Here is a 7,668-nt window from a genome sequence, read left to right on the forward strand (position 1 = left end):
TCTTTCTCAACTATTAGCATAGTTTTTATTAGGGGTGATTAAAATTAGGCACTCTGGAGTAAAGGCTGCCTAGAATCAAATTTTTCATTGTCCTTTAGGAACTCAGTGACTGGGAAAAAGTTACTTAATCTTTTCTTGAAAAATCATGAGCTCGGTGATAACAGGAAATTAATTTTATTTACTTCATGCAAAATTGGCATTCCATACAATCTGTGAAATGAATGATTGTGTTAGCCCTTTAAGATCCTGCTTTGATGCAACCACCTTCATAAAACATGTCCTCATCTTTTGAGAAACTATTTCTTTTCTAAAACCTTGTGGGTCTCTGTTAATCTCTTATATCGTTATATTGTGGCATACATTACAATTACATATATTTGTCTTATATACCAAATATAGTGGAAGCTCTTTGAGAACAGGGACTACAACATATTCATCTTTGAATTCTTTACAGAATCTAATATAATGCCTTGCAAATATTAGGTGCTGAATGAACATTTGTGCATCCATTAATGAATTTGATACCTGTGATAATGTTGTTTACGTTATACAATTGCTTCCCATTTACATATTCTGAGTTATTTGTATTTTTCATCTCATTATATTTATATCCTTCATGAAGCACTTTATAAAAGTTACCTTATTGGTTTTCTTCATATTTTTTCTCATTATTTTATATTCTCTATACTCACCAAGGTATATTAACTATTTGAAATAAGAGCTATTTTTCTCATATATGTGCCTACATTTAATATGAAATAATATCATTTCTCACTAGACCATGACTAATGAATAAAATAAATTTAACTCAAGCAAACAATTTGGATTGATTATACTTCTCCAGTGCTAAATTCATATACACTACTAAGTAAATACCAAGTGTAATGATACATGCTTCCTTTAAGAATTTCTTAATTATGTTAAATATAACATTCTATGTTTTCATCTTAGTTTTGTTTTTAGCAGCAAATTTATCATGTCGTCTTAGTTCTACTGCCTTTTCACTCTTTGCTTGGATGCAGTGTAGACTGTTCTCTGCAGCTGTTTCTCATTAAATAAAGTCTGCAGTGAAACTTTCTTTCCTTTTCTCCAAATGGTGGTATTTTGATTATTGCACTCCCCACAGCATAAACTGACTTCTTATCTATGCACCATAAACTGATGTATTTTTTGGTAATAATAATAAAGATTTTAAAAGCTGTTTACATTCTCAGGTACAGAACCCAACTTATGTTATACTCATCAATCTATTAATTTGCTCAGAGTGCCTCAGTTTACTGAATACTGTATTTTGCCATATATAATGCACACCCACGTTTTTTTTGACCCAAACTATCAGGGAAAAAAATCTTTCATTTTAATTTTTTAACTCAAATTTTTATTTGTTTACATTTAGGTACTTGTTTTTTGTATTATAAAGGAATTTTAGAAATAATTTTGAACATATTATAGTACAAGAAGTTTTATGTAACAAATAATTACAAAACTCAAGAACACATACAAGGTACAAGAAATTTTATGTACTGGTAACAAATTTACGATATTTATGCATCACAGAAGGCCAAGAACTCGTTGTAAGTTGTGGGAAGTTCAACAAAACCAATGATCATATTCCAGGGTATTATTTTGCATACAGATATCATTATTGATTTCTAAAGTTACACTTTTAACTCAAAAGCATAAATAAAAGAATTAAAAACATTTGTATAAATATGGAATTATATTGATATGCACATGTATAATGTACTTCCTTATTTTTCCCTCACAAATTTGGGTGAAAAAGTGAGGATTATGCATGGGAAAATGTAATATATGTTAAGTGTGTATTGAGATAGAGCAGTGCATATAAAGATGCATCCGATATGGGTATAAACTCTTAATGCTTACAAGACACAAATCTGTTACATACTTGTTTTTATAGGAAGTTCAAAAGGTAGCCTATGTAGTCTATCTATCTATCTATCTATCTATCTATCTATCCATCCATCCATATTAAAAAGCTACCCTAAAATGCACAATTAGGAGGAATTCAAACTCCTTTGCTGTGCTCTAATCATGACCCCATTTTCATCCCTGGATCTTGATCCCGTGTAAGGATAGGTCTATCATACATCGCTGTTTAGTCATTGATTGCTAGTTGCTGATTAATTAAAACTACATTAAAAGTTATCTCATGACCTTAGAATCTTAGACTGATCTGTCTTTTGCTGACATTTTTTTTTCCCTTTAAAGGAAGGCATTTATCAGAATCTCAAACAGAAGTCCTATCAACATTCTTCCTATAGATAACTTTGTGCAAACTCAATGTAGCAGACCTGTTTCATTTATCACTGTAGCCATAGTGATGACCCTTTATCAACTCTGAGAATTAAGCAATGGGATTGTTTCCATAGTTACTGGGTAATGATGTTATTCTATATACCAGGAAGCAGTGGATCTGGGTGAAGAAGTTTGTATGCATGTTGAAAGTAAACATTAAATTCATGATAGGCACCTGGCGTCTGGATTGAGGTACATACCATGGCTAGTCATGTGGTAGGTTTGTGACCAAATGCCTTTAAAAACTTTTCTGGGAGGGTATCTCTCTCATGTGTCCCTGTAGTTCACAGGTGAAGAAAAAAGATGGCTTTGTGCAATCCATGCAGAAGGATAAGAAATCTTATAAGTGACTTTTCTCACCTTCACCTATATCTATCATTTTTTTCTGCTGTTCTTCCCTAGTATGCTTTTCTGTAATAAACCTTAGCCGTGAGTATAATTTCATGTTGAGCTGTGTGAGTCCTTCCAGCAAATTACCAAAGTAGTTGGGGGGACTGCCAAGACAGCAATATACTTTCAGATGTTTGGGGTTTTTTGGTTGTTTGTTTTGTTTTGTTTACATGTGTTCTTTAATGTTTCATTTTAATTCCATGTGGCTTGATACTCTTAGTATTTCAAAACGTTAAGAAACTAGTATATTTAAGATATACCAGGGTTCCAAAAAAATGTATACACGTGACTTATATTCATCTTTTGTTATTGGCATATATAGAGTATTACAATTTGAATACAGTTTTTTCCTTTCTTAAAATGTGTGTATATTTTTTTGGCAAACTCTGTATGTTTTTTTCTTAGTTTTAGGTGTACACAACAACATAATAGTTAGACATTTACACCCCACACAAAGTGATAACCTCCCTCCCTCAATCTACTACCCCTCTGACATCTTATACAGCAAAAATATGGAATGCTTCATGAACTTGATTGTCATCCTTGTTCAGGGGCCATGCTAATCTCCTTTGTATCATTCCAATTTTAGTATATGTGCTGTTAAAGCGAGCACAAGATATATTTCTTTTTGCCCTATTATTAGGATGCCAGTTTTTATAGTGATTACTACCATCTCCTTCTTTTTAAATTTGTTTCACTTTTTCCCTAAGTGAATCTGTCTCTCTTATCCTGTAACATTTGTTTATAATGAATAAGAATACTTTAAGATGTACACATTTTACCAAAGCTACTTTGAGTCTATTGATATCTATGGGAAAATTATCAATTAGAACATTAATGGAATAATATTATACTTCATATTTTTTCCCAAGATATGTATAGTAGAAACAAGTTGGGCTTAGAGTCCTTCAACCCAGAGTTGAACTCTCTCTCTATCTCTTTCTGGCCATGTCATTTGAACAAGTAATGTAGAAAAAATAATAATAATCTACCTCAAAAGTTGTTTTGAAAATTAAATTAAACCATGTATAAAATACTTCCCAAAGTACAGCATGCATATAAACCACCAAAACAGAATGGCCATAAATGTTTGTAAATTAAAAAAAAAAAAAAGCCTAAATAATTTGTATCTGCTAATGCTATTGTAAATGAATTTTTAAATTTTATTTTGAAATGTTTGCTGCTAGTGTATTAAAACAGTTGGTTTTTATATATTAACCTTTATCCAATGACCTTGCTGAGTCAGTTTTTTGAGTCTAATAGGTATTTTTAGATGTCTTAGGATTTTTTACATAAACAAATCTCTAGTACAATGTAGACTTGATGTGATGAGAAAGAATCCTTGAATTCCTTCTGATCTTATCGGGAAAGAGTTCAATATTACACCATTAGTATGATGTTAACTGTAGGTTTTTCTTAAAATGGCATTATCAGATTGAAGAAGTTCCATCTATTCACAATTTGTGAAAAGTTGTTTTCAGGAATAGGTATTGAATTTTGTCAAATGATCCTATGATGCCTCTGCTTTATTCTGTTAATACGGTAAATTACATCGATCGTTTTTTTTTTTTTTTTTGGTGTTAATACTGCTTTTCATTCTTTAGATGAAACCTACTAGGGATTATGTATCATCCTCTATACATATTGCAGATGCAATTTATAGGGAACTGCTATCCTTTAAAATAGAAGTACTTCATAAGTATAGTTATTTTTTGATCATTATATGATGATTTGAAAGTTTCAAGTGGTACCTATCATTGTCCTTTATATATTGTCCTAGTAGTTTATTTTCTTGTCTTTTCCTGCTTAAACCCCACTGACTATGTTTTTGACTAGGGCATGCATTGATTTTTATCAGGTGGCTTAAGAGCTTTCTTATATGTATGTAGAAAACCTCACTTTGAAATTGTTTGTGTTGACATTAGAAATCAAATCCATTGCCGATGTTATTGCAGGTCAAATTATGGGCTTAGAGTTTATAACGATACATATGGTTGAGTAATCACCTGATAGTGTGGATCTTTAAGAGTGGTGTTTGTCTTTTTCACTAAGATTATGGCTTTCGTGCATACTCCACATTTTTCATTAAAAATGCAAATTATTTCTTGTCAGCTAATTCAGGAAGAAATAGAAATCTGAACAAAATAATAACTCCTAACAAAATTGAATCAGTAATCAAAAACACTCACAACAAGCAAAAGCTCAGGACCAGATGACTTCACAGGCAAACATACAAAGAACAATTTGTACCTACCCATCTTAAACTAATCCAATAAATTCAAGAGGATGGAAGGCTCCCAAATTCATTTTAAGAGGTAAGCATTACCAAAACAAGACAAAAATACTTAAATAATAATAATAATAATAATAATAATAATAATAACAATAATAATAATAAATAAATAAAATTTATAGGCTAACATTCCTGATGAACACAGATGCAAAAATCCTCAACAAAATATTAGCAAACCAAAACCAGCAATACATTAAAAAGATCATACACCATAATCAAGTGGTATTTTTTGGATGCATGGTTGGCATAAAATCTAACAAATCAATTAACATGATATATGATATAAATAAAATGAAGGAAAAATATGATATGATCATATTAATAAAAGCAGAAAAGGCATTTGACAAAATCCAGCATCGATTTATGATGAAAATGCTCAGCAAAGTGGGAACAGAGGGGACATACCTCACCACAATAAAGGCCATATAAAACAAACCCACGTCTAATGTCATATTCAATGGTGAAAAGCTGAAAACTTTTTATTTAAGATCAGGAACAAGACAAGAAGGCTCACTTTCACCACTTTTATTCAACATAGTATTGGAAGTCCTAGCCACAGCAATCAGACAAGAAAAAGAAATAAAAGTCACCTGAATTATAAAGGAAGAAGGAAAACTGTTATTTGTAGAATGACATGATACTATATAGAGAGAATCCTAAAGATTACACCAAAAATCTATTAGAACTGATAAATGAATGTAATAAAGTAGCAGGATACGAAATTAATATTTAGAAATAATTTGCATTTTTATATACTAATAAAGAATTATCAGAAAGAGAAATTAAGAAAGTAGTCCCATTTACAATTCCATCAGAAAGAATAAAATACTTTGGAATAAATTTAACCTAGGAGGTAAAAGAAAACTATAAGACATTGGATAAACAAATTAAAGGAGATACAAATAAATGGAAGGTTGTACTGTGCTCATGGATAGGAAGAATTAACATTATTAAAATGTTCATACTACCCAAAGCAATATACAGATTCAATGCAATCCCTATCAAAATACCAATGACATTTTTCACAGAACTAGAACAAACAACACTAAAATTTATATGGAATCACAAAAGACTCCAAATAGCCAAAGCAATCTTGAGAAAAACAAAGTGGGAGGTATTATGCTACTTGATATCAAACTGTCCTGCAAGTCATTAGTAATCAAAACAGCATGGCACTGGCATTAAAACCAGACACATAGATCAATGGAACAAAAGAGAGAGTCCAGCAATAAACCCATGCCTACATGGTCAATTAAATCTATGACAAAGCATGGAAGAATATACAATCGGATAAAGACAGTCTTTCTAAAAATACTGGGAATATTGGACAGATAACATGCAAAATAATGTAAATGGATCTCTGTTTTATACCCCATACAAGAATAAACTCAAAATGGATAAAACACTTAAATGTAAATCTAAAAACCATACAATTCTTAGAATGAAACACAGGCAGGAAGTCTTTTACATCAGTCTTAGTAATATTTTTGGACATATCTTTTGGGGGGACAAGGGAAAGAAAAGAAAGAAAAAAAACAAAAAACAAATGGGACTACATCAACCTAAAAAGCTTTCACACAATGAAGGCAACCATCAACAAAATGAAAAGACAGACTACTGAATGGGTGAAGATATTCACTAATGACACATCCAATAAGCAGTTAATATTCAAAATATGTAAGGAACTTATACAATTTAACACCAAAATAACCGCAGATAATCCAATTTAAAAATGAGCAGAGGACCTGAGTAGACATTTCTTCAAAGAGGACATACAGATGGCCAATAGACATATGAAAAGATGCTCCACATCACTAATCATCAAGGATATGCAAATTAAAAGTCACAATGAAGTATCACCACACAGCTGTCAGAATGGCTGTCATCAATACATCAATAAACAAGTGTTGGAGAGGATGTGAGAAAAGGGAACCCTCATGCACTGTTGCTGGGATTGCAAATTGGAGCAGTCACTATGGAAAACACTATGGAAGTTTCTCAAAAAATTAAAACTAGGGCTACCCTATGACCCAGCACTCCTGGTATTTATCCAAAGAAATCCAAAAGACTAATTCAAAAATACATATACACCCCTATGTTCACTGCAGCATTATTTACAATAGTGAAGATATGGAAGCAGCCTAAGTGTCTATCAATAGACTGGATAAAAGAGATATGATACATATAAGGTCTGACAAGTACGAGAACTCATTCTAGAAAAAGTGCTACATACATCACTGTTGAATATCACTATGGTCACCTTCGAAATACTCCCCTTGGGAAACTATGCACCAATGCCAGCACCTAGTACACCCTTCAAATGAATTTTGGAACTCTTTTTCTGGAATGGCCATCAGAGCTGTCATTGTATTACGCTTGATGTCCTTAATGTCATCCAAATGTCTTCCTTTCAATATTTTCTTTATCTTCAGGTAAAGAAAGAAGTCTTTGGGGGCTAGATCAGGTGTGTAGGGAGGGTGTTCCCATACAGTTATTTGTTTACTGACTAAAAACTCCCTCACAGACAGTGTCATGTAAGCTGATGCATTGTCGTGATGCAAGAGCCATGAATTGTTGGTGAAATGTTTAGGTCTTTTTTGTCTAACTTTTTCACACAGCTTTTCAGCACATCCAAATAGTAAACTTGGTTAACTGTTTGTCCAGTT

The 7,668-nt window shown here is 31.9% G+C and overlaps 1 non-coding gene across 1 annotated transcript; it reads right to left on the reverse strand.

The window, feature by feature from the left end:
- Positions 1 to 3,215: 3,215 nt before the first annotated feature.
- LOC117031404 (U6 spliceosomal RNA) lies at positions 3,216 to 3,322 on the reverse strand. The gene has a single exon (XR_004424543.1). It is a non-coding gene; the product is annotated as a U6 spliceosomal RNA (small nuclear RNA).
- Between the last annotated feature and the right edge of the window lie 4,346 nt (positions 3,323 to 7,668).

The sequence above is a fragment of the Rhinolophus ferrumequinum genome, chromosome 11 (genome assembly GCF_004115265.2).
Source record: "Rhinolophus ferrumequinum isolate MPI-CBG mRhiFer1 chromosome 11, mRhiFer1_v1.p, whole genome shotgun sequence".
NCBI lineage: Eukaryota > Metazoa > Chordata > Mammalia > Chiroptera > Rhinolophidae > Rhinolophus > Rhinolophus ferrumequinum.